This window comes from Carlito syrichta, unplaced genomic scaffold (genome assembly GCF_000164805.1).
Source record: "Carlito syrichta isolate Samal-C Ts95f unplaced genomic scaffold, Tarsius_syrichta-2.0.1 Scaffold311905, whole genome shotgun sequence".
Classification (NCBI taxonomy): domain Eukaryota; kingdom Metazoa; phylum Chordata; class Mammalia; order Primates; family Tarsiidae; genus Carlito; species Carlito syrichta.
Genome location: NW_007256001.1, coordinates 31,220 through 41,460, shown reverse-complemented (window position 1 = coordinate 41,460; position 10,241 = coordinate 31,220). Strand labels below are relative to the sequence as shown.

Here is a 10,241-nt window from a genome sequence, read left to right as displayed (position 1 = left end):
TAAGATAAAGTTGACCTGTAGATTTGGGCAGGTTATAAGAGCTTAGAGTTGTCTAATTTTAATACACATTTGTTTCTGGTCTCTCTAATCCCCTGGTAAAAATGCAGACACCTTGATATATGACTAGGACAGAATGAAAGAGCATACTCTATCAACCTGGAAGTAAACACGTGTAGCAGTTTGCAGCAGTTGGGTTACCCGATGAATGCTTTCCATGATGTTTAGATAGAAAAAAGCAAAATGTGTTGTAGTGGAAACATTCATAGGGAATCCCCATGTTAATAGGGAAGTTGTTAATATAGCCGAAGTATATTTTTATAGCATTAACTTTAGGAAAAGCACAATTTGCTTATTAAGGTTTTTCTAAAGCTGTTAAATAACGTGGTCCCAGACAAGTTTTAGAAGGCTCTACTTGATTCACAAATAAAACCCAGAATGTCTACAAAATTGAGTTGACCACAGATCATTATACGTCTCCAAATATTACCAGTTCATCTGTACATGTGGGTTGTATAGAAGACTGTCCAAAGTTATATTTTCTGGCAAATATTCTCACTGCTCACTTGCACTTTAACCCATTCGATATAGTTCATTTCTTCTAAAATTAACCACTCACCTAAATTATAGTCAAATTTAGTGTCTGTTCTCTAGTCTTTGCCTTACTTGAGTCTTCTGCCATAGTTAAAACTACTGTTCATCATCTTCGGGAAGTTCTTCTGTGTTTGTTTTATTCATAGCCTCACTGATGGTGTTTACTCTTTTTCCGTTAATTCTACTTTCTGCTTAACATGGTTCATCCAGGTGTTCTGTCGGTCCCTATTTATACCGCTTGGCAGTTTTCCTTGACTGATTCAGCCCTCTGGTTTGGCAGTCCTGTTTCTTTCCAGCTTTGACCTCTTCCCTGGCTTTTCGACATAGATTCAACTTCCTGTTGAATGCTTCTTTTGAGGCTACCCAGAAGGCTCAACAAATCCAAAATGAAAACCACATCCTCCTGTCTTTTCCTACATGGGTTATAACTACCATCCAGCCAGTGACCCAAAAACACTAAAATAGTATCTTTTTCTGGATGATTCTTTTCTTCTCACAATCCAAAAATCTTAAATCCAGAATGCCCCAAAATCCAAAACTTTTTGATTGCCAACATATGCATAGGAAATGCTCATTGGAGCATTTCAGATTTCAGATTTTTTAATTTGAGATGCTCAACCAGTAAGAATAATGCAAATATTTCAAAAAATGAAGATGTCCAAAATCCAAAACATTTGTGGTCCCAAGCATTTCGGGTAAGGGGTATTCAACCAGTATTGTCTTTTATTCTACAGTTTGCCTTTTATTAATTGTGATCTTTGATTTACAGAAGCTTTAAGCTTTGATCTATCTTTACTTTTGCTGCCTGAGTTTTTAACATCATATTCAAGAAATTATTGTTAAATCCATTGTTATAAAACATTTTCCTAGCCGGGCTCGGTGGCTCATCCTGTAATCCCATGCCTTTGGGAGGCTGAGGTGAATGGATTGCCTGACCCCGCAGGTTTGAGACCCGCCTGGGCAGCAAGACCTCATCTCTTCAATAAATCAAAAAATCAGCCGGGCATGGTAGCGCATGCCTGTAATTGCGGCTATTCTGAAGGCTGAGACGGAAGGATCGCCTGAGCCCAGCAGGTTGAGGCTGCGGTGGCCGGGAGCGACCACAGCACTCCAGTCTGGGCAACAGAGTGAGACTCCAACTCAAAAAAATAAATAAATAAAGTAATAGCCGGGCATGGTAGCACGCGCCTGTAATTCCTGCTACTTGGAAGGCCGAGGCGGAAGGATCGCCGGAGCCCAGCAGGTCGAGGTTGCGGTGGCCGGGAGCAGCCACTGCACTCCAGTCTGGGCGGCAGAGTGAGACTCCAACTCAAAAGTAAATAAATAAAGTAAGATCATTCCACATAAGATATACCCTCTTAAAAATTATTAAGTATAAGCCGGGCTCAGTGGCTCAGCCTGTAATCCCGCGCCTTTGGGAGGCTGAGGTGAGTGGATTGCCTGAGCCCGCGGGTTCGAGACCTGCCTGGGCAGCGAGACCTCATCTCTACAATAAATAAATTAAAAAAAATCAGCCAGGCGAGGTAGCGCATGCCTGTAATTCCGGATACTTGGAAGGCTGAGGCGGAAGGATCACTGGAGCCCAGCAGGTCGAGGCTGTGGTGGCCAGGAGCAGCCACTGCACTCCAGTCTAGGCAACAGAATGAGACTCCAACTCAAAAGAAAAAAAAAATTGTTAAGTATATAGTATAGTTCAGTCATACCTCAGAGAGAGTGTGAGTTTGGTCCCAGACCACTGCAATAAAGCATGTCACACAAATTTTTTGGTTTCCTAGTGCATCTAAAAGTATGTTTATACAATGCTGAGTCTATTAAGTGCACAAGAGCCTACATCTGCAAAAACTATGTATATACCTTAATTTAAAAGTACTTTATTGCTAATATGCTAACAATCTTCCGAGCTTTCAGTGAATCATAATTTTGTGGGTGGAGTCCCTTGCCTCAGAGTTGATGGCTGCTCGAAGTTGATCAGGATGATGATTTTGAAGGGTTGGAGTGGCTGTGGCAGTTTTTTAAGGCAGCAATAGGAAGTTTGCTGCATTGATTGATTCTTTCACAAAAGACTCTCTGTACCCTGTGATGCTGTTTGGTGGCATTTTACCCACAGTACAACTTCTTTCAGAATTGGAGCCAGTCCTCTCAAGTCTTGCTGTATCGCTAAGTTTTTGTAATACCTAAAGCCTTTATTGTCATTGCAGCAATGTTCGCAGCATCTTCACCAGGAATAGTTTTCATCGCAAGAAACTACTTTCTTTGCTTATCCATAAAAGCAACTCCTCACCCATTAGAAGTTTCTCATGACATTACAGAAATCCAGTCACATCTTCAGGCTCTGCTTCAAATTCTAGTTCTCTTGCTGTTTCCACCACATCTGAAGTTGTTTCCTCCAACCTTGAACTCCTCAGAGTCCTCCCTGAAGCTACTTCTAGACTCCTCTTAATGTTTATATTGCGACCTCTTCCTGGGAATCATGAATGTCCTAAGTGTCGTCTAGAATGGGGAATCATTTCCGGAAGGTTTTCAATTTCCTTTGCCCAAATCCATCAGAGGAATCACTCTAAAGCAGCTGTAGCCTTATGAAATATATTTCTTAAATAATAAGACTTGAAAGTTGAAATTATTATTTGATCCTGGGGCAGCAGAATAGATGTTTTGTTAACAGGCGTGAAAACAATATTCATCTCTGTACATCTTCATCAGGGCTCTTGGGTTACTACTAGGTATATTGTCAGTGAGCAGTAATATTTTGAAAGGAAATCCCTTATTCTGAGCAGTGGGTCTCAACAGTGAGCTTAGAATATTCAGTAAAACGTGCTGTAAACAGATGTGCTGTCACCCAGGCTTTGTCATTCCCATTTATAGAACACAGGCGGAGGTGATTTAACATAATTCTTAAGATGCCTTGGGTTATCAGAATTATAAATATTTCTTCAACTTACAGTTTTCAGCAGCATTGGCCCTTAACAAGAGTTAGCATGTCCTTTGAAGCTAGGCATCAATTCTCTAGCTCTGGAAGTTCTAGGTGGCATTTTCTTCCAGTAGAATGCTGTTTTATCTCTATTGCAAACCTGTTGTTTGGTGTAGCCTGTGTACTCTGAACATCACAAGTATTTGTTTGTTTTTGTCTTCCCCCTTGGGTGGAACAAGGTGACTAGAGTTGGGTATTCTCCTTCCCTCAGGTCACTTAGGCTTTTATAATATTACACCAGGTTAGGCCCTGATTAAGTGGTTTCTCCCTAGCATAGGCCTTGTCAAGAAGAAAAGAGTACTCTGGTATATTTCAAAATGGGTTGCCTTTTCTCCCAAAGGTGAAAGCAGGAGCACAGCAAATTAGTACCAAATCCTATTCCTGCTTTTTTCTTTTAATTTTTTTTTTTTTTTTTAGAAAGCAGAATTTATTGAGGGAACAGAATAGCTCCCACAGTGGGAGGGGACCTGAGGGGGTTGCCCTTTCTTCTTTTTAAGGATTACTCCCTGTTCTGTAGTCTCACTGCTCTGTATCTTAATGTAGGCGGTCATCTTGTCTCCCTATTTTCTTCCCCTTTGACTCTCCCCATTCTCCTTCACAGGGATGACTGTTAAAATGTGGAACTGGTCGTGTAACAGCTGTTCTTATAGGACCTCACTGTTTACACCCTGTGGTTTGGGAAGTGGCAGTGTTCGCCCTGGGGTGGACACAAGCAATTTTTTGGTATGTAGGAAGGAAATTTAAGGATACCTGTGTACATGCTTTTTTTTTTTTTACCCTCAGGCCATCCTCTATAACAACATGCTTTTAGTTGAGTACACTCTGCCCTTTGTATCCATGAGTTTGACATCTGTGGATTCAACTAATCTCAGATTGAAAATAATACACATATAGAAAAGGATGGTAGCCTCTCTACTGAACATGTAATTATTCCCTAAACAATATGGTATAGCAACTGCTTATGTGGCCTTTAAATTGTATCCAGAATAAGTAATCTAGAAGGGCCAGGCACAGTGGCTCCTGCCTATAATACCAGCACTATGGGAGGCTGAGGCGGGAGGATTGTGTGAGCTCAGGAGTTCAAGACCAGCCTGGGCAACATAGCAAGACTTCATCTCTACCAAAAGTCAAAAAATTGGGCATGGTGGCATGTACCTGTAGTGCCAGCTACTTGGGAGGCGGAGATGGGAGGATTGCCTGAGCCCAGGAGGTTGAGGCTATGGTGGACTGTGATCGTGACTCTGCACTCAAGCTTGGGCGACTAAGTGAGATCCTGACTCAAAAAAATAATAATCTAGAGGTTTTTTACTTATTATTACTGTCCTTAGAAACAAGATTTGTGCAGTGGCATGATCATTGCTCACGGCAGCCTCAAACTCCTGGGGCAAGCAATACTCCTATGCCAGCCACCCCATGTGCTGGGATTGCAGGCGTGTGCCACCGGACCTAGCCAATCTAGCAATTTTTTTAAAGTCCAGTCTTTTGAGGCTTAATGACAGTTATATTTTCTGAGAAATCCATCATTAGACAATTTCATTGTGTTGCAAACATCATAGAATTAACTTATAAAAACCTAGATGCTATATGTATTTTTATATAGGAAACCAAATTTCTCAGCAACTTTTTTGTTTGCTTGTTTGTTGGTTTGTTTTTTGAGTCAGAGTCTCACTCCGTCGCCCAGGCTGGGGTGCAGTGGCTCGCTCACAGCCACCCCAGGGTTGACCTGCTGGCCTCCAGCAATCCTTCCACCTCAGCCTTCCAAGTAACCAGTACTATAGGCGCACACTACCACGCCCATCTAATTTTCTATTTATTGTAGAGACAAGATCGCGCCAAGTTGCCCAGGCCGGTCTCGAACCTGCATGCTCAGGCAATCCACTCGCCTTGGCCTCCCAAAGTGCTGGGATTACAGGCTTGAGCCACCACGCCTGGCCAGCAACGTTATTATCAGTCATTTTCTTCACTTGATCTGCAGTGACAATAATAAGTCTCATATCAGGTTTCTATGTAGATTTTGTTATAATCTGATGGGACCGTGTCATATGTGACTCATCACTGGCTAAACTGTTATGCAGCCCATGACTGTTTACAGGAGGAAGTGCATAGGTTATATGCAAATACTATGTCATTTTATATACAAGACTTGTGCATCTGTGGATTTTAGTATCTGGAGAGATCCTGGAACCAATCATCCGTGGATGCTGAGGGATAACTGTAACTTTAAAATAATAGATGCATAAAAGTTTTTGCTTATTGGATTTAAGTTGGATATCTAAATGCAGAATCACTCCGTAATCAGTTCCTTCAGTATTGCGTTAACCTCTCTCATCATGACCCAGGATCATGCATTATCTAGATATGGTGTTCGCTGTATTTCCTTTGGTGTGGTGTGTCCTTGGTGCCCTTCTGACTGGACTTCTACTTCATAGTCATTAGAAGAAATGGTTCACATGAAAGAGCTAAACATTTTTAGTTTTCCAGTGAAGGGCAACCTTATAATATCAAATAGAACTATGTTTTCTCCTTTCTCTCCCTATTGTACATTAAATATGTGTCTTAGTTAGTTTATCTAGCACATTATTCCAGGTATGTGTTTATACTCAAGTCTTTTTACCAGATCATAAGCTCCTTGAAGAAGCAGAAAGTTCATGCTTTTATCCCTAGCGACAGAGATGGCTCTAGATCTATAAGGTAAGCTTTGTCAGAGAATTTTATTAATTAATGTTATTGCAGTGGCAAGATATTTCTGTTGTGATTATTTTCCTCTCACCACATAGTGTACAAAAATGCTATATCTTATGTAAGATGCATATAAGGCACATGTACACACAGAAAAATTAGCTCTCAGATTTCTGTTCTTTTGACCCAGGGCTGACGAGTTCAGGAGGAGTGTGCCGTTACAGAGGTTGGTGTCCTTTGAGGATGCTGCTGTGGACTTCGCCTTGGAGGAGTGGCAGGACCTGGATGCTGCTCAGAGGACCCTGTTCAGGGACGTGACGCTGGAGACCCACAGCAGCCTGGTATCCTTGGGGGAGCAAAACTCCCCAGGAACTCCCAGTAGCTGCACTTTTTTCCTTTGTTGGTAATTATAGGAATTACTTATGAAGTTTAATGGCACTTAAGTGTAAAATTCCAGTCCAGGAAGGTTGTGAATGTCACCTCGTGTAACAAAAGGTCCAAACTGGCCCCTTCATCGCACGCTTCCTGAAACTCTGGCTGTTGTTATTCTTGAGAAGACCTGACTTAGCAGTTTGGCAAAGTCCTATATTTTGTTCCCATTGACAGGTCATTGCGTTACCAAACCTGAGGTGATCTTCAAATTGGAGCAGGGAGCAGAGCCATGGACAGTAGAAGAAATCCCAAACCAGAACCTTTCAGGTCAGTCATCACATGCTTGTCAGGGAGCCCAGGAAGAGTAATGCCAGTAGATATTAGCAGTGGAGACCTATGTTCACCAAGTTTTTCCCCAGATCCCAGACCTGAGGACACCTGGTCTGCATGCATCAAATCGTGCTCATGATATAGTCTCTAAGGAGAGCTGTCATGCATATATCACCACCTTTTATTTTTCTAAGTATTTTTTATCTTTACCCCAAACCTAATCCCAACGTTCCTCTTCTTAGACATGATTCTTTGCTATAGATTTTCTCAATATTCTCAGTTTACCTCTTTTGTCTATTCTGCTGGAGTGTTTTTTTAATTTTTAGTCATTTATTCATACATTTAGTCTTTGAGCACATCTTTCTTAAGCATTTTTTTTTTGAGTTGGAGTCTCACTCTGTCGCCCAGACTGGAGTGCAGTGGCATGCTCTCGGCCACCACAGCCTCAACCTGCTGGGCTCCGGCGATCCTTCCGCCTCAGCCTTCCAAGTAGCTGGAAATACAGGTGTGCGCTACCACACCCAGCTGGCTTTCTTTTTGATTTATTGTAGAGATGAGGTCTCACCTGCCCAGGCGGATTTCGAACCCACGGGCTCAGGCAATCCACTCACGTCCGGCCTCCCAAAGCGCTGGGATTACAGGCTGAGCTACCAAGCCCGGCCCTACTTAAGCATTTTTTAAGGCTCTGGTAATTTGTAGTTGTACTGATAACAACAGTGACAAAATAATGTTCCTCTCACATTCTGATAAGAGAGATAAGAAGCCGGGCTCGGTGGCTCAGCCTATAATCCCTCGCCTTTGGGAGGCTGAGGTGAGTGGATTACCTGAGCCCGTGAGTTTGAGACCCGCCTGGGCAGGTGAGACCTCATCTCTACAATAAATCAAAAAAATTAGCTGGGCATGGTAGTGGCACCTGTAGTTTCAGCTACTTGGAAGGCTGAGGCAGAAGGGTCGCCGGAGCCCAGCAGGTCAAGGCTGCGGTGGCCGGGAGCGGCCACTGCACTCCAGTCTGGGCTACAGTGAGACTCTAACTCAAAAAAAAATAAAAGAGAGAGAGAAATAAGAAAATCCTATATGTTTAGGAGTTGTGTAAAAGCCATGAGGAATATTTAACCAGAATAAGAGAAAATTGGGGTGTAATTTAGGAAGGATGGTTTAAGAAGGCAGTTTTAAGGAGATTATTAAGTGTTTCCATTGGCATAGCTCCAGTTTGAGTTAACACTTTTTCAACTTTGACGTGTAATACATAGGTAAATCTAAAATCTAGATTCAAGAGTGAACATCACTATTGGAGATCCTAATTTGGAAATCAGTAGCTTAAAGCTGATATTTAATGTCATACTTATAAAGTAGGTCATCTACGGAGTTGTTACAAAAACGAGAAGTCCCAGAATGAGGCTCATGTACCTCGATTTCAGAAATCATGAAGCCCTGGAAGACCCAGCATAAGAGCATGGAAAGGGGTAATCCTGGACTTGGGAGGATCACCAGGAGATCCTGACTCTCAAGGTCAAGGGAATGCAGGGGTTCATACTGAAGGGCTCGGATTTCTGTTCACGAGTGGAGTCTAGGGTTATCATTTTCCCCTTCTTTTTGTGAAAATCATGTCTAAAACAACAAGAAGAATGAGAAATGTACAGGAGATTTCCTTCTCGATGAAACTATTAGACAGCCAGAACTCTAATACACAAAATAAAATCCTTCAGAAATAGTGAATTATCAAGCATTTTGCATATGGCAGACAAGGGAAGACAATACTCTTTCTATATAAGAGGGTGGGAGAGTCCTCCTGTAAATATAGTGAATTTGGGAAAGCCTATGATAAGTCAGCTGTTATTGCCCAAGCGAGAACTGAAATAGGAAAGAAAAGATTCCATTAAAAGCCTAATCTCAGCCGGGCTCGGTGGCTCAGCCTATCATCCCGCGCTTTTGGGAGGCTGAAGTGAGTGGATTGCCTGAGCCTGTGGGTTCGAGACCCGCCTGGGCAGCGAGACCTCATCTCTACAATAAATCAAAAAATCAGCTGGGCGTGGTAGCACATGCCTGTAATTCTGGCTACTCGGAAGGCTGAGGCGGAAGGATCGCCGGAAACCAGCAGGCGCGGCTGCGGTGGCCGGGAGCGGCGGCTGCACTCCAGTCTGGGCGACAGAGTGAGACTCCAACTCAAAAACAAAAACAAAAAACAAAAAAAGCCTAATCTCACAAAACAGCAGCAAATACACACAGGAGAGAAACCATATGTATGTACTGAACATGAGAAAACTTTCATTAGCATGTCAGACTTCACAATACTTCAAAGAAAACCCACAGGGAAAAAACCTTATGCATGTGACCAATGTGAGAAAGCCTTCAGCCATAAGTCAAGGCTTACTGTGCATCAGAGAACTCACACAGGGGACAAACCCTCTGAATATATGAATGTGGAAAACCCTTTATTGACAAGTTAAACCTCAGGATACATCACAGAACTCACCCAGGGGGAAAACCCTATGAATGTACTGAATGTGGAAAAACCTTTCAACATAAGTCATTCCTCGCTGTACATCAGAGAACTCACACAAGGAAAAAGCCCTATGAGTGTAATGATTGTGGGGAAACCTTTAGCCACAAGTCATACCTCATTATACATCATAGAACTCAAACAGGAAAAATCCTATGAATATAATGAGTGTGGGAAATTTTTTTTTTTGAGTTGGAGTCTCACTTTGTCTCCCAGACTGGAGTGCAGTGGGACACTCATGGCCACCCCAGCATCGACCTGCCGGGCTCCCACGATCCTTCCGCCTCAGCCTTCCAAGTAGCCAGAACTACAGGTATGCGCTACCACACCCGGCTAATTTTTGATTTATTGTAGAGATGAGGTCTTGCCAAGTTGCCTAGGCTGGTCTCAAGCTTGCGGGCTCAGGAGTCCACTTGCTTTGGCCTCCCAAAGTGCTGGGATCACAGGTGAGCCACTGAGCCCGGCTGGGAAAACCTTTATCAGTAAATTAAACCTCAGGACACATCAGAGAATTCACACAGGAGAAAAGCCGTATGCATGTGATGAATGTGGAAAACCCTTTCACCAGAAGTCAGACCTCAACATGCATCACGGGGAGAAACTTTATGAATGTGGAAAAACATTTCACTGTAAGTCATTCCTCACTGTACATCAGAGAACTCACACGGAGGAAAAGCCCTGTGAATGTAATGAATGTGGAAAAACCTTCCCTCAAAAGGCAAATCTCGGCTGGGCTCGGTGGCTCAGCCTGTCATCCCACGCTTTGGGAGGCCGAGGTGAGTGGATTGCCTGAGCCTGCGG

At 42.9% G+C, this 10,241-nt stretch overlaps 1 long non-coding RNA gene across 2 annotated transcripts in view; it reads left to right on the top strand.

The window, feature by feature from the left end:
- Window positions 1-6,472: 6,472 nt before the first annotated feature.
- Window positions 6,473-10,241, top strand: part of LOC103271783 — a 10,377-nt gene continuing 6,608 nt past the window's right edge. For both annotated transcript variants that reach the window (XR_505072.1, XR_505071.1), the window contains exons 1-2: window positions 6,473-6,641; window positions 6,845-6,937. This is a non-coding gene — a long non-coding RNA (uncharacterized LOC103271783). The remainder of the gene's footprint in view (window positions 6,642-6,844; window positions 6,938-10,241) is intronic.